This window comes from Pituophis catenifer, unplaced genomic scaffold (genome assembly GCF_029215685.1).
Source record: "Pituophis catenifer annectens isolate HBS135680 unplaced genomic scaffold, rPitCat1.0.hap2 SCAF_1, whole genome shotgun sequence".
NCBI lineage: Eukaryota > Metazoa > Chordata > Lepidosauria > Squamata > Colubridae > Pituophis > Pituophis catenifer.
Window position 1 is genome coordinate 250825551 of NW_027256881.1, and position 26956 is coordinate 250852506.

At 36.9% G+C, this 26956-nt stretch overlaps 1 protein-coding gene across 1 annotated transcript in view; it reads left to right on the forward strand.

Moving 5' to 3' along the window:
• SOX6 (SRY-box transcription factor 6) overlaps positions 1-26956 on the forward strand; it is a 498819-nt gene that overhangs the window by 52304 nt on the left and 419559 nt on the right. Inside the window, exon 2 of the mRNA XM_070933721.1 lies at positions 24015-24084. The gene's annotated coding sequence lies outside the window, so the exon portion shown is untranslated. The remainder of the gene's footprint in view (positions 1-24014; positions 24085-26956) is intronic.

Below are 26956 nucleotides of genomic sequence, written 5' to 3' on the forward strand. Positions count from 1 at the left end.
AGTATAACACAAATATATTTAAATGAGGTAAACTTTTTAGATAAACTTTAAATGACATCTGTAAAATGAGAATTTCTCTCTCTCTTTTTGTCTAAATTGGCTTAGATGACTTAGAACTACGCCGACTTCAGTCTGACCTAAGCATAGTACATAAAATTATCTGCCACAATGTCAATGACTTCTTCAGCTTCAACCACAACAATACACGAGCAAATAATAGATACAAACTCAAGGTAAACCGTTCCAAACTCGATTGCAGAAAATATGACTTCAGTAACAGAGTGGTCAATGCCTGGAATGCACTACCTGACTCTGTAGTTTCTTCCCCAAACCCCCAAAACTTTAACCTTAAACTGTCTACTGTTGACCTCGCCCCATTCCTAAGAGGTCTATAAGGTGCGTGCATAAGTGCCCCAGCGTGCCTACTGTCCCTGTCCTAATATTCCTTTTTACTTACTCTTTTCGTGTATTCAAATTATGTTTATACTTTTACCTGTTATCTTATATATGCTTGACAAATAAACATATGATTATTATGAAAAATGTATAAGGTCAAAATGATAAGCTTGTATCAGCCCCAATTGGCAGAGTATACAGCTTGGGCCTATCAGCCTGTGAAAGAGCTTGTTCCTTAGAACTATATGCAAGGATGAATTTCTGGGCTATTTTACACCACAGCTAAATTATGTTTCTACTTTAGCTTAGTCCTGGGATTTGGACATGGCCCTTAATTGCTTCTAGGTCATCATAATTTCATATTACTCTAATGACAAGAATTGCTAAATAGCTCTGTCACCTTATTGACCATCTAAAGTGCTTAAGATTTTGAAGTGGACCAATATATTTAGATTCGTCTAGACCAACGTTTTAAATTGCACTTCAAAAGGACTGTTGAGAAGTTGAGCCTTGATTTATAACATTTATTTTCTAAAGTAGCAACCGCAGAAATAATCATAGCACTGAAGCCAGCAGCAGTATTTTGAAAAACTGGGAGCTAATGTTTAAGGTTATATATGGCCTATGTATGGAGAGATATGTTCCTGCAGTGATATATTTTTATTGCTAGCTTCTGTTTTTATTAAGGGTAATGAAAACCTTGTGTCTGGGCCTGTGAACAAAAGTAATGTGACCTTCCTCATGACCCACCTGTTGTGCTTTCACAATTGATAATAGTAACCTCATGTTAGGGTGATCTTAGAGGCTAACACTGAACAGCGCAGAAAATAAGATTTGCCTTTATTTTGTTTAAAAATTTGGAACTGTATTTGCTTTCTATTTGAAATGAAAGGAACGGAAAGTAACATATCAAAGAAAAGAACTGTGAATGAAAGCAAATATTAATCTAACGGTTTAGTTTTCCCTATTTAGGTAGACCCTTCTTTCCGAAGCTTCTCCTTGTAGCAGAGAAGATTGTAGATTCTTAATGGGCAGTTCACAGCGCACTTGTTGGTGTATCCTTATTCAGTTCTTTTAGATAGCTGTGTGTTGCTCCCTGCATGCCTACAGCAATAAAGCAAAATGTTAAAAAGGGAAGAGAATAAACACTTCTAGTTATAGTAACTGAAAAATAGAAGCGTCAGTTTTATTACATAGAATATAAACGTGTACTAGAGGTAGTACCGAGATCAAGGTAGGGTCTCAGCGACTTCACCCAATCAGATAAGTTTCATGTCATTTTTAAAATTAAGTATTATTAAATTAATTGAGATGACCAAATCTTGCAAAAGTTCAAAGATTTTAGTGTTTTTGCATGAGGGTCTTCTATGTTTCCAACATTCTTGACTGAGACCACATCCCTCTCTCTCTCTCTCTCTCTCTCTCTCTCTCTCTCTCTCTCTCTCTCTCTCCTGTCTCTCTCTCTATTTTCTATCTCTATCTTCTCTCTATCTCTATCTTCTCTCTTTCTCTCTTCTCTCTTCTCTCTCTCTCTCTTCTATTTTTCTCTCCCTCTCTCTTCTATCTATCTATCTATCTCTTCTATCTCTCTCTCTTCTATCTCTCTCTCTATCGGGGAGGGGAGGAGAGGGGGACGGGGAGAGGGAGAGGGAAAGGAGAGGGAGAGGGAAAGGGAGAGGGAGAGAAGAGAAATGTGAGTGTTCAGTAAGACTCACCCACGGGTAAGAAAGCAAAGCAATAGCAGTTTCTTTCCTGGGACAGAATAGTAGGAAGGGAACACAACAATACTGAAATTTTCCATGGAAGACGAGATCTTGGAGTCTGAACTGAATATTTTACAAGCTGTGGCTAAAACTTTTTGGTCAGGACAAGATTCTCTTAAACTGTTTGATAATAATGGAGCCTGCATGAACCTAGGAGAACATAGAAGAGAAGCTTAAGGGTGCAGAGCAGATATCTACTAAGTGACAGAAAACTATCTTCTTGTGTACAGTAGATCAGGACTGGGTCAGAGATGTTTACAGGATTTGTACCAAATGTCAAGTTGAAAAAAGGAAATACATGATCTGACTTTCTTTTATGGAAGACTAAAGGCAAGAATATCCACTATGTTCTTTTTCAATAAGAAACAGAAAAATGAGTATGGAGATCATGTTTAATGGACTAGTCTAGACTTTTTCCAAGTGATATTCTAACTTATCATGGTTATCTTATACTTCATTATACAGGCAGTCCTCAACTTACAACTGTTTGTTTAGTGACCGTCCAAAGTTAGAATGCCACTGAAAAAAGTGATTTAGGATTATTTTTTACACTTACAACTGTTGCAGCATCCCCATGATCACATGATCAAAATTTAGACACTTGGCAACTGACTCATATTTATGACTCTTGCATGTGATCACCTTTTGCAACCTTCCGACAAGCAGAGTTACTTAACAACTGTGTTTCTAATTTAACAACTGCAGTGATTCACTTAACAATGGTGGCAAGAAAGGAGGCAAACCTCACTCTACAACTGTCTCACTTAGGAACATAAATTTTGGGCTCAGTTGTGATCGTAAGTCAAGGACTACCTATATTCCAACCTGATACCATTAATATGTAATAAATATAATTAATATTAATTTATTAATCCAATTTATATTATTAATGCCTATAATATTTTTCTGTACTTCTGTTGTTGCCTGGAGAATTCTGAGAATTGTAAATCTAATACTTCTGGAGAACATCAGGTTGATGGATGGATGGCATAGAGCAGTGATGGCGAACCTATGGCACACATGCCGGAAGTGGCACGCAGAGCTCTTCTGGGTTCCGATGCATACATGTGTGCCGGCCAGCTGGTTTTCATGTGTGTGGGAGTGCTGAAAACTGGAAGAACAGCTCCCTGGTGTGCATGCATGCACCGGGAAGCTGAGCTGCTGGTTTCTAGTGTGTGCATGCGTACACCGGGAAGCTGAACTGCTGGTTTCTGGTGTATGTAGGCATGCTGGCCAGCTGGTCTTTGTGCACATATATGTGCCAGAAACTGGAAGACCAGGTGACTGGCATTCATGTGCACCCCGGAAACCGGAAGCTCGGCATTCCAGGGCGCGCATGCACGCCAGGGAGCTGCTCTTCCGGTTTCCAGTGCTCCCCCGTGCGCTCCTGTGCGCTCCCATTTCGGCACTCAGTGCCAAAAAGGTTCACCAACACTGGCATAGAAAATATCTCTCTATATCACAGATGTATACACATATGTACATGCTGGCTGTAATTTGTTGAAACCAATAGTACAAGCAAGTCACAGCCAACAATTCTCAATCTTTTCAGTAGATCTAAAAGTTAGCTAAGTCATGGTTTCTTTATATAGATATAGCTTAAATATATAATTATGTTCATAAAATAAGATAAGATGCTTTATTTGCTCATCAGACCATGAAGATTTTCTGTTTGGAAGCTTCCTTATCCATGTAATGGTTTCTGAGCAAAAAAAGTAGGCAATGATCCATAAAATAAGAGGGATTTTTACAATGCTTGTCAGTGAGAGTTATGGCTCAGCGGTTTAACAATCGTTTTTGGAATCAACTTGTGTGAAAATATGTATTTGCCCTGGTTGTAGTATAGCATAATCAATTACACATTACACTGTATTCCTCAGTTGTAGGTTTTTGTTGTTGTTATTGCTCATGTACAAAAATGGTGCAACCATAATGGTAAGTGTAGTCATCCAGTGATTCTTCCTGTTCCTAAGAATCGGGCTGCTCATTTAATTTGGAACAACTTGTTTTGAAAATGTATACATTCAGATAATAAGAGAAGAAAAGCAGCAACCTCAGAGATTGGGCCTAATTCCAACTTTCATTTCTGAGGCAACAAGGTACAGTATATATCAGAATGCTTCAGTTTGGAAAGTTTATTTCTATTTTTATGGATATGAGAACGTATAAATATCTGGCAAACCATGATTACTTGTGCATTTAGATTTTTAATTAACCGTGATATTGAACTCAGGAAATTCTGCATTCTGGTATTAACATTCAGGAAAGTATACATTGTAGTTAAATATGATGTTTAAAACAAGCCAAAATCAGAAACAACAATCTGATCTTAATCTGTACATACCATTTTCCTTTCCTTTTTAACAATGTTACACATAGACACATACATATGCAAATCTTAGATTAAGAAATGGCAGATCATTTTTAAAATAAGGATAGAATTTTAAAGTGAGAGAAATTTAAAATAAAATTGTCCAGAATAAATGAGAACAATGAGTGATTAAAGGAAGTATATATCTAGACAGAGTATTGTAATATCTAGGATGTTTTTGTTACCCTAGTCCTACTTTAAAATAGTACAACTGAAATGCAAGAGGTGCTTGTGTTTGTGCGTGTGTGACACATGTAAGATATACAGGATAGTGGCATTCATAGTTCATTTTATAATCTCTGCCCTTCAAAAAGATTAGTAAAGCCAGCTTTTGATTTGCAAGTGAAATGAACCTACAACTGTCCTTAGACATGAACAACACAGTAGTTTTGAAAAGACTTGCTACTGTAACCTGTTCAATTGATTCTATTTTAATTTACCATTTGATTGACCTAAAGTATCGGAAAATATTCACACTTGTTTCAGTTAACAATATGATAATTGTCTGACTACAGATTCATTGATAGACAATCAGGATATTCCTCTTATGTCAGATGAAATAATTTCCCCAGCAGAGAAAATATATACTCTGTGTGTGTGTGTGTGTGTGTGTGTGTGTGTTTTTCCTGAGATTTTCGCAGGTGTTTGTATGTAGGTCTTTGGTTATTCGGGTTTTCTCCTGCGTAGAATTGGAAGTATTTTGGCGACATTTCGACGAAGTCTCATTCGTCATCTTCAGGCTGGTGTTTTCGGCTTCGTGCTCCTAGAAGCACAAAGCCGAAAACACCAGCCTGAAGATGACGAATGAGACTTCGTCGAAATGTCGCCAAGACAATTCCAATTCTACGTGGGAGAAAACCCGAATAACCAAAGATATATATATATATTGTGTGTGTGTGTGTGTGTGTATATATATATACACACACACACATACATAATACACTGTACATAGCACATACAATTATGTGTATTATATTTTTTACTCTATAGTATCTAATATTTTTGACTTTATTCCAACCTAATATTTATTTCTGTTTTTATTCAGTGGGCATTTAATTATTAAAAAACAGTATAATTTCTGTGAATTTTATTGCTGTAAACTAATTTACATTAACAAATGGTATTAATGATATATAAGGGCTCTATATATCATGTAAGCTATTACATTGAAGGAACAATTTGGAATTTCCTAAAAGCAAATTCAACCTTCTAATATGCTTCTGTATCCTTTGATATTTTGAAAATAAAAATATATTCAACAGTGTTATTCCTAGATGTTTTGCTTACTTCTCTTTCTTCCCTCATGTCTTCCTTTCTAACTATTCGCCTTACAGCACCTTACTCTATAATGTCATGTTATCTGTTTTGCAGCCCAGTATTAACTTACCATATTCAGTTACAATTCAGAAGTACCTGAACATCTGCAGTATTTCAAACTACATATGAAATTCTGTTTCTCACGAGGAGCTTGATTTTAGACAACATCCATCTGTTCTACCCAGTATCCAAGAATGATGAGAATTATAATCCAGTGATATTTATAAACTACAGATTATTCCCATTAACAAGAGACTCTGGAGAGGGAGCCAAACTTTAGAGCATTAGAATTCTAATGAAATGTTCCGGAAAGGGACAGAAATGTATGAGAGATGATGAGGGGCAGGAAATAGGAAATAGACTTATGAATGCAACACTAGATATAATAATTTTAAAAGAACAATATCAAAGGGTTAATTTTACTACCAACTTAATCTTCTTTGCAAGATAACTTTTTCCCTCCATAAAAATGCAACTGCATGGCTATAAGCCTTTTTAAACCAGGATAACTCAGCATTGCCAAACAACAATGTACAGTACAGTAACTTATAGTTATCCCAATAGACTTCTTTTGCATTTTTTTCTGATTGCACTTTCCAAATTTCTTAGCCTTTTCCAAAGACTATTTTCAATCCTTGGGTAGCTCTATAAAACACTTCTGCACAGCAGAAGTTAGGTGGCTTTCTAAATTCATTTTCATTCACTATGACTTGAATATATCTTGTAATATTATTTATATGTGTACAAATTCATGACAATGCTGGATAAGCGGTGTGTTAAACGTATTATTTAAGATAATAAGAACAACATCTGGGCCTGTTCAGAAAATCTTCTTTGCAGCATACGATACATGAAGGTGCTTTTGAAGATGGTTGAATAGTGCAGTGGATATTTTATTGACAGAATTCTGAATGGGTCAGTTTATTTGAGCATGAACTGCCTTGTTGCTTCATAGTCCAAACTGAAATGCAGGTGCTTATTTATAACGAGCTTGGTGACTGATAAAAGCACTCATTCCTGAATTAAGTCAGTAAGATACTAACATGCTGTGCTGGTTTTCCTTTCAGCCTGCTTTCTGCATCTAAGTTGAGATTGATACTAGGCCTCTCTGCTTACACCTCACCAGTTATGAAATATACTCCTGCAATTAACTTTTTAATGATGATTATGAATCTTGATTCACTGGCATTGTTTACCTGTTACTTGTTAATGCTTTTGCAGGGTAGTATTTTTAATGATTGTAAACGATCCTGGAGTTACACAGGAATGCAGTTTGAAGTTTTTTTTGAGGAAGCTGCCAAAGGTTAAGTGAAATGCTCTTTGAGTGACATCCTGCAAGTCCATCCCTTGAAGTAATCAAAGGTGGATTGCCCTTATATATGCAAAGGTGGAAATTACTGCAAGTAACACTGTATACCTCAGTATTTCTTTCTGTATTTGAAATAGTAGTGATGGCCTTTAATTGTCTCAGCTCTCATAAATTATGTGTTGTTATGATGTTGGAAATATTTTTATATCATAAACTTTTAATGCTGATTACAAAAATAGCCCCTGTGCTTGTCACTGTTGTCTATGGATGTGATTCCATTAGGCGAGATGGGGTTAATGCCTGTTGCCAAAATAGACAGCATAAATTGTGGCAAGAATGTCACAGGGTAGTTGGCCAGAGTAAAACTCAAGATAGCCATGCAGTCTTCTCTTCGTATTCTTCAGTGTCACGCTGCTACTTAGGAGTAAGGAGTGACATTTGTGGAAAGAAATTGAAAGAATAATGTAACACTTTAAAAAAAATTAAATAATTTCTGTGTGGCTCTTACAAAATAATTAAGGGAAGATAAATGGAATTGTAAAACAACTGCATACTGTATCTTCTTTTTGAATTGTAATGCAATCTGTCCCTGAAGAATAATCAGAAACTACCCATCAGGAGATTATATTGGCTCTTTGTTTGGTGAACATCATGGTCATCTAGATTAAATAAATTAGATAGACAGACAGATGTAGAATTGTTCACTGGCATGCAGGAAGGAAATTAATGTTTCCATGCTATGACATCCCCTAAGTATGCCACTTCTCCAAAAATGAAATTAGAAAACTAACATCTTCAGGCATTATTATGCATCACAAAAGTGTATTCTGAAGGAAGAAAAATATAGAGGAACAATGTTCTGACCTAGGATTCCTTAGAAACAAAGCAAAGTCTTAGTCCCACAAAACCTCTTTTATTTTACTTTCATTTACAGTCCGCAAGGCTTGATAAACAGTCTTTTAGAGGAAGGTTATCAACACCCATCTATCTCACGTGGAACACTGCCAGAGAGCTAACTTCCAAACACAGGGCAAGACCAAACTTGGCACAGAGTCACTTGCAAATCTTGAATTGGCCAAATGAACTAATTGCTTCCTGCAAAAACTCACGTCCTGTTCGCTCTTCTTTTATGGCTTATGGGAGGGGCCAATCATCTCCAAGCCTTACTCCCAAATCGACCCTGTTTTCTTAATTATTTTTGTCATCTGGCAGCTCTGCGCATGCCAACACTGAGAACAGGCTCCTGCTGTTCTTCTGCCTCGCTGATGTCAGACTCCGGAGGCTGCACATAACTATCAGATGGCCTTTGCCCCCTCTCTGCTTCTGATGCAGAGCCCTTGTCCGAGCTTTCCCCAGCCCCCAGGACTGGCCCAAGTTTTTCCCCAACCTCCTCACTGTCTGACTCTTCTGCCAGCTCTGCTGGCTGCCGGCAGGCCACAACACACAAAACCATTTTCATCAACTACAACACTTGCAAAACCATTTTCATCAACTATATGCTACCCACTGACAGAGGTGATAAGAGAATATTTTAGGTAAAAGGACAAGTTTTAAACATCTATAGCTAAAATCAAATCTAGTATATTCTTATTAGCACTTGTCTTGTTCAAGGCCCCAGTAAACCTAGAGATGTTGCTTCATGCTTCATTTGTAGAATCTGCAAATATATGACTGAGGAGGGGATATTTTACATATTGGCTCAAAGTAGACTATCTTGCTGATCCAAATTTTTGATTAAAAACTTAGGGTCTTCATCTAGGTGTCGAAAAGTTGCTTCTAAGTAAATGGACATGGTAATTGACTCCACTGATATTAACTGTGTGAATAACAGAATAACAGAGTTGGAAGGAATCTTGGAGATCTTCTAATCATACCACCTGCTCAAGCAGCCATTTCAGAGTCTCTTCTTAAAAACCTCCAGTGTTGGAGCACCCACAACTTCTGAAAGCAAGCCATTCCTCTGATTAATTGTTCTGTCAGGATTTAGGAAATTTCTCCTTATTTGTAGGTTGGTTCTCTCCTTGGTCAGTTTCCACTCATGGTTTCTTGTCCTGCCTTCAAATGCTTTGGAGAATAGGTTGACCCCCTCTTTTTTCTGACAGCCCCTTAGATATTGTAACCCTGCTATCATGTCACCCCTAGTTCTTCTTTTCATCAAGCTAGACATACCCAGTTCCTGAAATCGTTCTTCATGTTTTAGCCTCCACTCCCCTAATCATCTTTGCTACTCATATGAATGACTGCTGTGGAGTATTACTTTGTTTATCAGGGGGAAAACCCCCTTCATGTAGTTGTTGATCAGGCTTTTCCTCAGTTATGTCTGGCAGCAAACTGCTTCATCAACCTACTCTTGTTTTCCCTCTCCAGCTCCCTTCAAGAGGAGTTTAGATTTCTGTGCCAGGCTGTCCACCTTCCCCACCCAAGGGTAGTTAATGAGTGAAAGCTGGATTCCTTTCTGCAATACAGTTATATTCTCACTTGTATGTCTCTGTGCCTTGATTTATTCTTATTAGTTGTTCTCTCAAAATGACATCTACAGTAGGTAATGAATAAGTACGATCTTTCAGCTAACATAGGGCAGTGGGTAGCCCTCAGTTTTTTTCCTCCGTGATGTTCAACAGCTCACCTAAATGGGAAAATCGTGTTTTTTAAAAAAATGATGTTGAGCCTTAATTTTTAATGTAATACGACTGGTGATCTTCCACATTAAAAACAAAATGAAGCAAACAAAACCTCCCACTGTTCTTCTCTAAAGAAATGTATTGTCCAAAGATTTGAGAATGTAGTTCCACAAGAAATACTATTTTAAGCAATTATTTTGAATATTCTGATATTTTTATTCAGTAATATGTTTATGCAGATTGGGTGTGTCTTTACCACACTTTTAATTTTTTCTTTCAAACTCATGCAGGTTTCCTTGTTTTTAATTATGTATTTGTCAGCCTTTTCCATGTCACTAGACCTTTGCATACGCCACATTTATAAAGTTAATACAACAGAGGGTTTTTGTCCTGGTTTGTATCCTGCCACATAGGCATATATGGATCTACCCACTTGGTTCTCTCAAGTGGTGATCCCTAAACCCTCCACAGAATCTATCACGTTGGACCTTCCTGCCACCCTTTTGGGAGTCTGTTTTGTCACTGCCATCATTTCCTTCTTGTAGAGATGAAACTCCTAGCTGGTGCTTGATTCAGGAAGAGGAGGGTGCTACAGCTACCAAAGTGGCCAGGTTGTGGTAAGATGAATTTTCTCTTCTGCTGACTTTTATAAATTGCTAATAGTGTAGATTAAGACTAAAAAGCAAATTGAATGTTGAAGACAATGGGAGGAAAGAAAAGGACAGTATCATGAATCCTGCAGAGTGAATTACTGTTTATATTCCATATAGATTACACATCCATACACCTATTGGTACAATCCAGATAAAATAGGAGCAAGAATATATTACTAATATTATAGCTCCATATTTTTTTAAATGTTCTTTAACATTTCTTCTGATTCTTGAACTCTTCTCTGGCTGGGGACATTTTTTTATCTAGTACCGGTAGAGGCCAGACTGAGGAGAGTTGCTAACCGAAGAACAAAGGCCAGCCAAGTGGAGCTGGTCCTTTCCTTTTCTAAAAGCTTTTGAGTGCAGATAGGTGACCTTGATGGAGATATGCAGAAACTGTCATCAAGCAAAAAGGGGCTGAAGCCTGTTTAAAAGTCTTTTAAAGAATAATTAGATAATGTTCAGAAGCCGTTCAATTCAGATGCCTCTCTAATTGTACAAAGTAATAATTTGTACAATTTGTTGTAGCTTGATGAAAAATGAAGATGTGGAAGACTGACAAAATTTTGTTATAACAGGTAATCCTCATTTAACAACCAATTAATTGGGACTGGCAACTTGGTTGCTAAGCAAAATGATCGCTAAGTGAAACCGCAACTACTTGGGTTACTACAGCTTTCCTTTGGTTTATGGATCTGCTGAAGTTATAGATGGGAGGGATAATCATAAAGTTACTTTTTCATCACCATTGTAACTATGAATGATTGCTAAAAGAGTCAGTCACTAAATGAGGCCTACCTGTATGGCCAATCCCAATAAAAGTAATTTTAGTTTTTCTGTGGCGTGGATGTCCTAGTCTGGTCTACTTGGTAGATCTGATAATGGGAGAGAGATGCAAAACTTTCTGTTCCGGACTGATTGATTAGACTTTACATTTTCCAGGCTTTGTTGGTCTCCACCCATTATCTAACTGAGAACTTTGATTGAGTCGCTCTTTCAGATATGAATCTTGGTATACCTGAGAAGTCATCTTATTTAAAAATTATTGAAAAGTCTGGGAAGATGTTTCCTCGGTACTAAAAAGACAAAAGAGATACAAGATCAATCTCATTGAAGGAGATTTTATAATATGAATTCTATCCAGGGAGAAAGCTATGGGGAAACAGGACTCATCCGAAGAAGTTCATATCTGAAATGTTTAAAATAAAACTATTAATTTTTTACAAGCAATCTTTCAGGCACTTTTTTCCCATTGGTATGAAAAATTAAGCACTTGAAATACGTAGCACAAGAGGAATTAATTTGGGCAGCACTGGCTGTAGTTATACTCAGAATGGGCATTGAGGAATTCTTACTCATTAGCTTGTTAATTCTGGCTTTATACATGTTGTCGTTAAGTTACAGCTAAGTATCTGTATTCAATATCTTCTCAAGTTATCCAACCACCAGCAAGCAGCCTTTGACCTCCTTATGATAGCTACACATTGTTGGCTTGTGAAATCAGATTAATTCTTTGTCTTTTCTTCCTTTCCTTCCACATCTGGGTAGGAGAAATGATAAGGTTTATAACTTAAAGGATATAATTTTTTTCCTTTGAAATGGTAATTAAATAGACTTGCAGTGTGAAACATTCTTCAAAAACCCTGCAAGCTTCCTCTTTATTTTTCAACATTTCTGGTGTCTTTGACTGTATTTGGTATTTGAAACAAACAAACAAAGTCATATAGGCTCTGATGATGCCATTGATTCTTATCTGTGCTTTTTACAATTTATGTATATATGTATGTATGTATGTATGTATGTATGTATGTATGTATGTATTGTTCCTATTGCTTTTGTTCTTTTTCGCTTGGCTGGGTGCACTTGAAGTCATGAACCTCATCCAGTTTCAGCATTAAGCATTTCATTTTAGCTCTTGTCTCTGACTTTGAGTCACCAACCTTTGAATTACTGAGAGATAATAAAAAACGAGTAGTAAGCAGAGATGTGAAGAGTATTTGACTTGGAAATAATGTATTTGCTAAATAGTCAAGAGCATTCATTATTTTGGTTTCTTGGTGAGTTGAAATCTGAGTATTAGAATGCATTGGCAAGAGGTTTTTTTATCTTTAATTATAGCAAAAATAAAAATTAAAATTAAAACCCACCTCAATGCTACATTAACAAAAGGAGAAAAATGTCAGGAAACCCTATGAACAATGATATATTCTGACCGTACCATGTCTCTCCCTTTCATAAAATTTCTGAATACCAAATGGTAAATTAATGTGTGCTTAAAACGATTTTGAGGGGGGAATTGGTAGGGAGGAATGCAAAAAAAAAAAAAAAAGGAAAGAAAGAAATATTTCCCCACTTCTAGCAAAAGAGCATTTGTGGGATTGTTCGGTTCTTGCAGGTCATAAATAAAGGCAAATCCTTCCTTCTTCTAGGGCTTAACTTCTTGGGCTGCGTTTGTTTCATCTTACCTAAATGACATGATTATTTGGCCGATCCTTCTTTAGACAATAAATTAAGTTAAAACAGAAAATTGCCTTGTCCCTTTGGATTAAAGCTTCAGATTTCTTTTATCAAATGAATTATGCTTTGACAAATCCAAATCTTTTGCAGTTTTATGCTTATACATCCAGAAAACATCCAGAAAGGCAGTTCTTGTGTTCTCCTTCAGTTATTAGCTATTTTTTGAAGTGCAGCTGCCCAGTGTTATAGTACTTGAGATGTAAACACTCCACTACTTGCTAATTTTAGAATTTTCCAGGTAGTTCACCGATATGTTGTAAAAGTTGCCTGCTTTTATTTCCTAATGAAATTTACCAATTTCAGGAGGTATTCACTAAAACAGTTTATGTTTGGATCACCTCTTTTAGCTTTGGACCATTAAATGTAGTTGCATTACTCAAGACAAAATGGATTGTGGCCATGGTTAACTTTTTTGAAGTTGAAAGGTTAATTCAATTTAAAACTTTTCTTAGAGTTGTGATTATTTTAAAACTGTATACTTACAATCATTCATTTAGTGACTGTTCGAAGTTACAATGGCACTGAAAAAAATGACTTAAGTATAAGTCACACTTACAACAGTCATAGTATTCCGATGGTCACACGATCAACAATCAGGACCTTGGCAAATGGCATGTATTTACAATGGTTTCAGCATCCTGGTTTATGGGATCACCCTTTGTAACCTTCCCAGGTGGCTCCCAACAAGCAATTGTGGCAAAAGTTGTAAAATTGGGGGGCAACTCAATTAATGTCATCTTAGTAAAGGAAATCCTGGATCTAATTGCGGTTGTAATTTGAGTCCTACATTATATAGAAACAAATAATGTGCTTGATTTTTAAATTACTTAGAATGAGGATTGCCATGTCCTTTAAACATTTGGTTCTCCAGATTGTCCTAGTGAAAAGTGAAATTAAATTTCTTTGGATTTAGATTTGTTCTTTTTCAATGTGACAAATAGAGCAATCATATTAACATGTAATAATGTAATTGTATACATTTAAATGAAATCCAGTTTGATTTTTGTTCTGATTTTGACTACTATTTTTTTCCTGATCCTGCCTGGTTTGGGGATTGTGGCCCCTAGCATGCTACTCCGCTATTCTGAAGGGAGAATAAAAAATAAAAAAGAACCACAGTTAAACATGTCTAAGTAATGAATGCTGCAATTCTAAGCATGCACACATAGGAGTAAGTACCACTGAACTGGTGGGATTTTTAATGCTGATTAACCTTCATAGGAATATGTGTAAAATAGCCAAACTAAAAGATGCAGCATAGATCATTCTGTTTTGGGTCTTGTGATTTTTAGATCTTTTTTAATAGGCAAAACAATTGCACAACAAAGCAGAGGAATAGCTAAACAGAAGGGAAACATAGACCATTTCTCAGCAAGAGATAAATGGTTACAACCAGTCTTGATTTCCTAATGGCTTATATTGTCCATCTGGAATATTTCATTCATAGCTTTCACGGACTAGTAAAATGGCTAAATTGAGAAATTGTGCAGTTGTTATGCTCATGCAGGTCAACATTTCTTACAGAAACTTTTCCAACATCAATTGACTGGAAATTGTTTTTAGCAGTAATCTCATCTGCTTGCCAACTCTATTCTTTACCATCATTTCAAGGACTGGAGGATTGTACATTACTCAGTGAAATGCTTTGTGTGATTGTGTGTGTGTGTGTGTGTGTGTGTGTGTGTGAGAGAGAGAGAGAGAGAGAGACTGAAATAACATTGAGAAATTTTTTAAAAGTGCACATTCAGCACTGGAGAAGCCCATGCCGAATGCTATTTCCCCCACCTTATTTATATCTCATAATATTCACACAATGCTTAGATTTTGAGAGTTCAGTTCAAGCTTAACTTTTGTTCTAGTGTATGTGTTTGTGGATACGTCTATGTATATGGGGATGGAGAGAGAGAGAGAGAGAGAGAGAGAGAGAGAGAGAGAGGAAGAAAAACAAAAACTGATTTCTGTCTTCAGTGATAGGCACTGAAGATAATCTATTTCCTCAGTTCTCTCTGAGAAAAAAACACTTAAATGCTTTGTACAAAACATTTCCAGTGTTGAATTATACTCTCCTACTTTTAAGAATAAAAATATGAAATTCACAGTTTAAAAGCTCTTTTGCTAATTCAGCACCTGTTAATCACAGTATTTTTTGAAGCTGCAAACCTAGACACATATATTAAAGATTCTGTCCAGTTGAATTTACTGGGACTTTCATATGAACTGCGTTCACAAGTTAACATTCCCCTGACATTTGATACACTGCAAATCAACTCTGTAGATCATTAGCGGCCTTTTAAAACAAAGTGAATGCACATCACTTTAATAGGATAAAGTTGATTTGGAGTACAGATAGTCCTCCGACTTACAACCATAATTGAGCCCTAAATTTATATTGTTGTGAGAATTTTTTAAAGTGAGTTTGCTCCATTTTACAACTTTTCTCGCCACATTTGTTAAGTGAATCACTGCAGTTCTGAAATTAGTAACATGGTTGTTAAGTGAATCTGGTTTCCCAGATTGACTTTGTCAGAAGGGCGCAAAAGGGAGTCACATGACTCCAGGATGCTGCAACTGTCATAAATTTGAGTCAAGTTGTCAAGCACCTGAATGTAAATCATATCATCGTAGGGATGCTGTAACGGTCATTTTGCATGTAAACCTGTTTCTGCATATTATTCATCCTTCCTGCAGGTTTTTCTTTCTTTCTTTCTTTTTTTTTTTTACAGAACTTCAATACTGTAAAATTTTTACCGTTTTTCTCAACCTTATTTCCACCTTGTGATCAAACTAGGTCCTTTTGAAACCAAGCTTTCGTTTTCAAACATTCCTATGAATATGGAAAATTCCAATCAATTCCAATCAACAACTCCAGTTGTTTTGGTTGTTGTTCCTAAATATGTAAAGCAGTAAGGTCAGACGCTGGCATCAGCCACCAGGTTCTGTAAAAGTAATTAAATACTTCTTTGGTGAGTAACTGATAAATCTGAGATTGACTATCTAGCAAGCAATGTCAGGTTTGGTGATTCTCTGGGAAATCCTCTTCAGTTTAATCAAGAGAGACAACATATAACCCTCTCTCAGTAAGCACTGGAAGCATAGCCATTTTTCCTGGCAGTATAAGTTTCATTTATGAGAAGGAAGGACTCACTGGAGAAGAGCCTAATGCTGGGGAAGATTGAGGGCAAAAGAAGAATGGGATGACAGAGAACGAGGTGGCTGGATGGAATCACTGAAGCAGTAGGCATGAGCTTGAATGGATTCCAGTAGATGGTAGAGGATAGAAAGACCTGGAGGAACGTTGTCCATGGGGTCGCGATGGGTCAGACACGACTTCACAACTAACAACAACAAATAAGTTTCATTTATTTGCATTTTCCAGAGTAAAAGAAAGATCTTGGTAATATCTAAAGAAATTTGAAGGTTCACAATACATGTGAATAGAAGGCCAGCGTGTTTTAGTTTCTAAGTGTCCTTATTCTATTTTTAGAATAACATTAATAATAGCCTTTTAAAAATATATTTTTAAATTCTTTATTAAGATTTCAGTAAGAGGACAGGGGTAAATGGAAATACAATGATACTGTGTACTGGTCCATAAGCAGGTCCATAAGTATTCCAGCATTGAGGCCTGGTGTGTAAAACATTCTGGGTCTGTAATGAAACCTAGGCGGGCAGAGGTAGGATTTGCTTAATCAGGTGTGTATTTTATACAAGCTTTAAAATAGGTTGTGTATTTAAACGGAGAGCACAAGTACTTTTACAGCAATCAGGCGAAACAATTCACAGACAACTAGCAAGCCAATAATGGTCTCTCTTATATTCTCTGGTGATCAACATTATGAAATATTTAGACAGTTAAATTGCTGGTAAACCTTAGCAGACAATGTTGTCTGGTTGTCTGGTGTATAGGAAAAAGTGTTTTGTGTTACCTCTTATCAGCATCTATATTTTTGGGAACCACATATTTCAAAAAATGTCTTCATAATAACTCTGAGGGTTGGTCTCTTGGCAGATGCAAAAATCAGACGTATATTGTTACTTAGGCTACCATGATAGCGTCGCATGGCTTCATCTTGTTTTGCTACGAATGTGCTTTCCTCTCAGAACTGCAGACTTTCTTTTCTTCTTGATGAAAACCAAATTAGCTTAAATGTACACCTTGAAAGCCTTATTGAAAGAAATGTACCGAAATAAAGATATGATTGCAGAATATGGGAAAATTAGCATTGCCAGGATACAGTTTGTCATCTTTAAGAAAATTAGGGAGAGGCTTGAGAGATCCTCATTTTGAAAGTGAAGAGCAGGAAGAAATGATTTGGAAATATGTCACAACTCCTATGGTTAATTGTTTTGTGTCTGCTTCATGAGAATGCAGGCTTTGGTATGAGCAAGTGGAGGTCCTGTCAGATTTCTCTATTAGTCATTGTTTGGATTCCTGAGATATATTAATTGTTCATTCTGTTGCACAACTTTAGCTATTTTTTTCCTTTCTGGAGAAATTAAGGTAGTATTCCAAATTATGAAAGATGAAATTAGGCTAAAGGGACTCGTTAGTAAGATATATAAGATTATAAATTTTGATGGAAAACCACAAAGGGTGATGAAGATGAATTGGGAAAAAGAACTTAATATTAAAATATCAGATTTAGATTGGAATGTGAATTGGAGGAGTAGAATTATGAAGACTTTATCTGTAAGGATTAAAGAGCATAATTATAAGGTTGTTTGGAAATGGTATTTGACTCCATTAAGATTGTCATTGATGGATAACAAAATTAGTAAACAATGTTGGGGATGTGATATGGAATTAGGGACTTATGAACATATGTGGTACAAATGTGATAAAGTTAAAAAGTTTTGACAACAATTGGAGAAAGTGATATTTGAAATGATGGGGAAAGCAATAATATTGAGACCAGAAACTATATTACTGTTGATAATTAAGGAAATAGAACCAACAAAATACGAGAAAGAATTGATTAGAATTATGATTATAATGGGTAGAATTATAATAGCCAGATATTGGAAATTAGATGTGAATTTTAGAATAGAAGAATGGTATTGTGAAATGTGGAAATTAGCTTTAAACGATAAAATGACATGTGATATTAAAATTAGAAATGGTTGACTATAAAGAAGATATTTTCTGGAAAATTTGGAAACCATTCGTGGATTATGCGCTGGGAAAATTAGATGCTTTGGTACCTGTACCCCGAGAATGTGGATTTTGGCGATCATGAGGATATATCCGAAGAACCAAATTTTCCTTTCTTATGTATAGCACAGGGTGAAGTATTGTATATGTTGTTTGTTTGTAATGTTAATTTAATAATATAATAAAAAATTAAAAAAAAATTTTTTTAAAAAAGAAATTAAGGTAAAAATAATTGAAATTTATCTCTACATGCTAGTCACTATAAGAAACACACAAACTTTGCTCTATCCTGTGGACACCTGAAAACCAGAAATGCGGCAAATGCTGTTTTCCATAGGTGTATCACCAAGCATATATTAAATTTGCTTTTCATCATCTCCTAAGCTTGATTTTGTTGTACATTATTACGGTAATGGTGTAAATCATTTAACTATGTAAAGACAACTGTCTTGTTTTTGAGTCATATATTCAAAATTTCCCCATGTAACACGGATGGAGGAGACAAGTATGAACAAAGTTGGGCACTTGAAATTTAGTTCACACATCACATAGTGTCTGTTGAAAAAAAATGCAGACATTGGATATAGACATTGCCAAATAGGCATTATCAGGTAACACTTGCATTTTTCCTCCTGTTTTTTTCCTTCTCTGCAGTAATGGGGTCATAATGCATAGGGAAATGTTGAGGGCGTAACTTGGGACAGCTTTGGAAATGGATCATTTTGTTAGAATCTCCATAGAACATGCAGCTTGTGCAGCTTACACAGCTCAGGCTAAGGGTGTATTTTAAAGCTATCTCCTGCCTTTCCCTGATCCAATCAGGGCTGCCTATCTCCTGTCTTTCCCTGATCCAATCAGAACCCTGAAGAGGTCAGATGGGGGGGACTTTAATGGATATCTTGAACAGATGTGGATGAATTAGTCTTTGCTTTTTAGTAAACAATGTATTTGATTTTAATTTGTCGTATTTACCTTAAGAACTGGTTATAGCCATAGGGTTACTTGCCCTTTGGTTGTAGGATGTATTTCATGACTGCAGTGGGATGGGGAGATTTGCAATCAGAATAGAGCTGGAAGGGACCTTGAAGGTCTTCTAGTCCAGCCCCCTGAAATGATCCTATACCATTTCAGACAAGTGAGTGTCCAGTATCTTCTTAAAAACCTCCAGTGATGGAGCGCTCACGATTTCTGAAGGTAAACTGTTCCACTGGCTAATTGTCCTCACTGTTAGTGAGGACAATTCTCCTTAATTCCAGGTTGCTTCTCTCCTTGATGAGTTCCCATCCATTCTTTCTTGTCCTGCCTTGCGGTGCTTTGGAAAATAAATCGACATTATAAGGGCAAGGTGGGGGTATCTGCAGGAGAGAGAAGAAATGTTCAATACTCTAGAATAAAGTAATCTCTGTCAATGTCAGATTGCTTGCCTGTTGTGTCAGACAGAGCCCGTCGCAGGAAAACATTTGCTGAAAAAACAGATATTTTAGGATGTTGCTTGGATGAAAGTATGTTGAACACACTAAGCCTTATATATTTAGTTCTTCAGCTTCTCTGCCTGACTGCTTTGGTAATGATGCAGCCTCAAGCAGAGTCCCCGTTCTGAGGTGTTATCTGAACAACAGGAGGCTTTAATTTGCTCAGGATCACTGGACATGGTTTGCTCTTTCTTGTCTTGTCGCTTACTTGCATTTTGCCTTAAGCATCAAAGCTTTCAGATGCAAATCTTCCCAATGTTGTTCTTTTTGATGGCCTATCCTTCCCCATTTACTTTCCAAAAATTATATGCAATAAAATATATATTTTAACATAGAGGCTGAGTTAAGTGTCTATGTGTATTTAACCTTCATACTTAATTGTGTAGCCCATTATGAGGTGTTGATGCTTTGTTCCCAAATTCTCTACATGAAGTGGTGTATATTAAAGTGTATTTATACTTTTTCGGATTAATTAGCTGTGACCTTACGAACTGCTGTCCTTGTTTAATTGGTGTCTCCAAAGCACAGTAATGGTGTAAATCATCTGATAATGAGATTCAGGTCTGGTTGCAGATTTATATAATAGCATAATTTTGATCATAGCAAATCATAGATTTGTTGATCATAGCAAATCATAGATTTGTTGATTCTATATTGAGTTATAGATGGTATATACTTTTCCCCCCAGACCTATAAAAGTAGTTCAAAAATTCCTTATATGCTGCAGCTTTCTAATGTATTTCAGATTTTGTAAAAAAAGAAAAGAAAAAAAAAGAAGCAGAATTTGCTGTTGTATATAAATGTATCAATCTTTGTTTTGCTCAAATCATAACTATAACTAACCAATCAACTTGAATCAGTATATTTATCACATTTTCCCATGAGAGAATGAATTGCCTCTTCATCGTTCATTCAAATAATATTAAACCATGATTTGGCTCCATATCAGAATGGAGGCAATACTTCATAATAGGAAAAGGGAAGACTAATTTTTTTAAATTATAATAATAATATGAGTATCATGCTACAATATAGTAAACAATTTCAGGAATATCAGAGGAAGCAATTCTTCTAAAAGATGTGATTCCTTAAAAATAAATTCATTCTTCCTCATAAATTAAGGATTGAAAATTTAGGAATTTAGGCAAAAACCCCCAAACAATTCAGTATTGTGTAATATTATTGGAACACAATAATCTTCCACAATATTAAACTGCTTGAGATTTTTTTTTTTGCTTTTGTCTACATTTTACAAATCAAAAGTACAGTGCCTGTTTTGTGGGCTTTTGTGTGATACAGTAGTAGAAAAGAATGTGACAGAAAAAAAATATTGTTTCTATATGGCGTTTATTTTGTAAAAATTGAAAACTTAAAGATATTAATATGCCACCAAAATATATTTTTAAATAGAATTAGGATACAACTACATATTTGTATAACTTTGCATTTTATTGTCACAGTGACCCCCAATCTCATATTGCATAGTAAAATGAGTTGGGATAATATTGCTTTGATTACAATCTTCAAAAGAATCTTTCTGAAATAATGATTTTGAATTTCAAAAAACCTTTAGGCAAGAACCTGTCACACTTGCAGTTTTATGGTATGCCTCAAAACTCTAAAAAATGAATACATATTTGGATGCAATTCCATCTTTAATATAATCACTTGTGAACAATTCTGTGGTATAGTAAATGTTTTCAATCCTAGCAAGGCCTCATATTCATTTCAGTTTTCAGAATAATATTACAGGTATCCAGGCTCATGTCTTGGAAAGAATCAAGGAGCTTTTAACAAAGTGCTTTTTGTTGTCTCAGAAACTAAAACAGCTGCATGTAGACCAAACAATAAAAATAAACTCCTGTGAAACTACCATATAACACACAAGAGTTCTAGTGTAGAGAGGTATTTAGAGGCATAAAGTGACTCATTGTGCAAGAAAAAAACAATGCTATAAGGGAAACCTGGCTTAGAATTGCATATGTTACCTTTCTAGACAGAAATCAGAGACATTTTTGAAGAAAAAAATGGAATGAGGTTTAATACTGACCACATTGTATTAATATAACTTTCCACAGTCAGGCCAGACCACAAATAATTAAGCCAAAGGACTTCAAAGTTGTACCTCTGACACAATTTGTCCTATAAAAAAATTACAACATTGTGTTTTTTATACTATTGTTATGATTTCCATTAGGTCACTAATGGATTAATTGTATTAACTAGAATTATTACTAGTAATATGAATGTTGAAGCATGTAAGTGTTTGAATTATTTCTTTGTTTGTTCAATTTATATGGCCACCCATCTCAAACATATGACTCTTGGCAGCTAACAGGAAATAAAAACATGATAAAAGCAGCGAAATAATAAATAACAAACATAGGAACTTAGCTAAAACCAGACAACATCATCAACAACATAAGATTATGAATGTACAGTGGTGGTGGGGAGTTTAATCTCTGGGGAATAATCTTCTAGAGGGCAACCAACATACAGAAAAGGTTTTCCTCCAGATGACACTGCCTAATGGAAGGGGCTTAGAGCATGCCATTCCTACCGGATCTCATAGGGTAAGGAGATATAGCTGGAAAAAACAGACCTGCAAGTAACCTGACCCCACTACCAACATCTTGAATTTACCTGGAAGCATACAGGCAACCAATGCAGTTTGTGGAACAAAGATGTCACATGAGCTGAATGAAAATGTGCCCATAACTACCTACCCTGCTGCCTTCTGCATCAGATGAAGCTTCCAAATGCTCTTCAAGGGCAGCCTATGTAGATTTGCAGTAGTTAGATTGGGAGGTGGCAAGGGCATGACTGTGAACAGAGTTTCTTGGTCCAAGAATAGGCACAATGGATACACAACATATAGCTAAATTCTCCTAGCCTTGGCTGCCACCTGCTTTTTGAACAGGAGCAGTGAGTCCAATAAAACCCCCAAATTGGACACAGTTTCTGTTTGGGGTAGAACATAGGGACCCTAAAACCTGAAGTCTCTTGGTCTTGCTAGGATTTAGCTGAAGCCTGTTGTTCCCCATCCAGACTCCCACAGACACCGAGACACCATGACATCACGACAAGACCAGAGTTGAGATATAAATCTAGGTATTATGGGCATATTGATGATACTTCACTCTGAATTATCAGATGTTCTCACCCAGTAGCTGGCTTCAAAACCAAAAAAATGTTTTAAAAACTCTTAACAGCACTTAAATAGCTTCCACCCACCCAGTATATTATACCATCTCATCTGTTGAGCTTCTCAACCATCCACATCATGGTTGTCCCAAAGATGCTTTTCCAAATGGCAACTGGAATTTCTTGGGTTTTCTTCCTTGAAAATGTTTCGCTCCTCAAGAAGCTTCTTGGATGAGAAGTGAAACATTTTCAAGGAAAAAAAACCAAGTCCAGTTGCCTTTTGGAAAAGTACCTTTGGAATTATACCATCTCCCATTTTTGAGGTCAGTGTGAGAGAGACTAGAGAAGGGTCTCAGCTTGTCCGGGGTGGGTGGGTGGGGGGCAATTGTAAACTTTAGGAAGAATGTAAAACTGTGTTTTTACACAGGAGAATTTGAATTAGGCAGACAGTGGTAGGAAGGCATTGGGAAGTATAACTTGTTTTTGATTTGTACATTTGCTATTTATGATTGCAAGCTGCCTAGAATCAAGAGTGTAGGCAGTCTATCTATCTATCTATCTATCTATCTATCTATCTATCTAGTTATAAATAAATCATGGATAGGTTTTCTGTATACAAAGATAATAGTGAAATATCTATATTTTCCCAAATCATCTGAAAAGTACATTGCAAATTAGTATTAATACTTACTAAAAGATAAACAGAGACTTTAATGGTTTATTTATGTTTATTTATTTTATTTTATTTTATTGTATCCCATCTTTATTATAATAACTCAAGGTGGTGAACGTACCTAATATTCCTTCTATCTCCTGTTTTCCCCACAACAACAACCCTGTGAAGTTATTGGGCTGAGAGGGAGAGTGACTGGCCCAAGTTATGCAACCTGCTTTCAGTGCCTAAGGCAGACTAGAACTCACAGTCCTGGTTCCTAGTCCAGCACTTTAACCACGAGATCTAATTGACTTGTTTTGATTTGAAAATCTGTTACATGTGAGGGAGCAACAGTGAGTGATTTGAGTGACTTTGCGCTTAGCTTAAACTAGAATTGGAGCAAAAAAGCTGGCAGTGTAGTGCTTCTTTATAGAAACCACACGGCCTGTTAAATAAGGGAAACCATTTTTCTGTCCTCATTATTGAAACGTGTCTCTCTAGTTTTCTTCTCCAAATTCCAGCAGATTAATACATCTTTTTTTGCAGGTTAGCAAACTCTGCATATTTATTTTGAAAACAAATTTTTATAAACATGCTCTTGGCTTTAACTGCTCTTCCTTTTGTTTTTTCCCCTTATTCTGCAGATAAGTTTCATGAATTCGAAAGAAATTTGCAGTGAATTCTGGGTACCTGGATTTGTTTTCTAGTGTATTTGTAAGTACTATTTTTTAAAAAACTATTTTTCCATACTGGATTAAAAAGAAAATAATTTTCAGGTTATAAGAATGTTTAGATGTTTTTGGTTCTAGCAACCATGGTTAAAATAAATGTTATGAACCAGAGGTGCAATCATGAATAGTCTATGCATGGAGATCCAATGAAAGCCTCTTCTTCCCTGTGATTACTGATATTGGAGTATTCACTTGAAGATGGATCTTTACTGGCTAAATTGGGACATTTTCCACTGGATGACTTCTCAAGGTTTTACATGCATTAGGACTCTGCAACAGTTTGGATTCCAAGGGAATCCAGTACTTTGGAGTGCATAGGGATAAACTCATAACCCCCAATGACAACTCATCACATCTTTTCTCTGAGCTGTGCTGCTATTACAGAGGGAAGTTGCACAACCCCAGAAAAAGATGCAGTGGCTTTAAATGCCCCATGTATGCTGTGAAGCACCTTCTTCCTTTAAAATTGGTGCACCTCATAGCTCTAGAACAGGGGTCCTCAAACTTTTTAAACAGGGGGCCAATTCACAGTCCCTCAGACTGTTGGGGGGCTGGACCGGCTCTGTGGGCATGGCTAGGTGGTCATGTGACTGAATGGATGTGGCCAATTTAGCAGTCCATTAAACAATACACACAAATTACACTTTAATTTGTTATGCTCCTGGGGGTGGAAAGCAGGTTAGTGAAGGGATGTGGCTGCCTTGGGGTGTGTGTGAGGGACTTCTGTTTGTGTGTGTGTGTGTGTGTGTGTGTGTGTGTCTGTCTGTCTGTCTGTGTCTTTCTCTTTCTCTCCCTCCCTCGCTCCTTCTCTCTCTCTCTCTCTGGAGGCTGGGGAGGTCAAAAACGGGCCTGTTTTTGGCCTCCTGAGGCTTTTGCGCAACCCGTTTTTGGCCTCCAAGGCCTCCAGAAGGCGGTAGGGGGCAGTGGGTAGATGGGGTGGGGTAGATGGGGTAATGTGGGTGGGGCAGCCTTGTGGTCCCACGTGGGCTGGATTAATGGCTTCAGCAGACCGTATCCGGCCCATGGGCCGTAGTTTGAGGACCCCTGCTCTAGAATGTAGTATATTTTGTTGCGTGTGGAATGAAATAGAAGAACTATCAGAACTGTTTTCTCCCAAAGGAAATTTGGCATGGATGAAAAATTAATCAATGAAACATCAATGCTGTACTTCGCTGTGTATGAATTTCTGATTGGTTGTGGCTAAATATGAGAAGAAAGAAGCAATCAAGCAAATTTTATTTAGGCAACAAGACAAAGCCCTGCGTTTTATACAACAATGAACAGGAAAGCATTGTATGGAGAAAGACAAACTTAATTTTCCATTAAAAAAATGGTACTCATTGGCTTCTGCCTTTCAGTCATTTGAAATGATATTCACATAATTTACTATTATGTGAATTAGGAGAACAGCTCTCAGTCTTCCCATAAATAATTACACTATCAATTTCACTTGCTGATTATAGCTAATCCTTGATTTACAACCATTTGTTTAGCAATCATTTGAAGTTACAACTACTTTGAAAAAAGTGACACAACTGATCCTTGCACTTATGACCGCTGCAGCATCCCTGTGGTCTACTGGTTGAAATTCAGGCACTTTGGCCTCCGAGGCCTCCAGAATGTATTTATATGGTTGCAGTGTCCAGGGGTCATGAGATCCCCATTTGAGACCTTCCCAGCCATCTTCTGACAAGCAAAGTCAATGGGGGAAGACAGACTTGCTTAATGATTGCATGTGTCACTTAACAACTGCAGTAATTTAATTAACAACTATGGCAAAAGGTGGCAAAATCGGGTGCGATTCACTTGACAACCGCTCTGCTTGGCAATGGAAACTCTGGTCCAATTGTGATTGTAAGTTGAGAACAACCTGTACTAAGTGTTTCTACCTCCTAATATAATGATGTTCCCTGATGCCTGCTGCAGCTGATTGGGTGAAGTCAAGAGAGGATATATATCCTCCAATGCCTTAGCAATCTAGCAATGCCCTAGAAGTATATAATATATCTCTGTGATGGAGAACCTATGGCACGCGTGCCATAGGTGGCACATGTTGCCCTAGCTCAGCTCCAGCGTGCATGCGTATGCTAGTCAGCTGATTTTCGGGCCTTTCGGGCCCATTGGAAATTGGGAAATGGGTTGTTTCTGGCCTCTGGGGGGGGGTTGGGGAAGGCTCCTAGAAAGCCTCTGAAGCCTGGGGAGGGCAAAAAACAAGCCTACCGGGCCCACTGTGCCATTGCGGGCCAAAAGCAGTGGGAGCGCGGGGGTGTGTGTGTCCCACGTGCATGCATGGGGGGTGGGGCACATTGAATTATGGGTGTGAGTACGTACACGCTCCACCCCCCGCACTCTCCCCCGCTTTTGGCACACGACGGCAAAAAGGTTAGCCATCACTGGTATATCTCATCTGGCATTTGAAGATAACAAGTGAAGCAAAACGATGGGACTTTAATGATTTTTCAGCCCTTGTCTGCTTCATTAATAAGCATTTTCTAAAGATAACTGAAATATAGCTTATTTCTCTCATTTACCATACATACATAGGTACGTAGATACATCCAACCATCAACTTAAAATGTAATTGGGGAAGGCACATTTTAGGTGAGAACTCTGTTTATGCCAAGGAATTTACTTTGGCCATATGTAAGAATATTGAGTCAGATTAAATGAGGTTGTAATTAACATCCTAGAAGAGCAGACCATACTATTCATGTTACAACTTTGATATATGCTGATCTCCTAGTCCTGTTGCAAGGAAGGTCTCCTATGTCGAATTCCAAGCCCCATTTGGCATCATGATTCTATCAGATAGGCGAGTAAACGGGTTTTGGGGGATTTACTGTTATTGTAAAGTC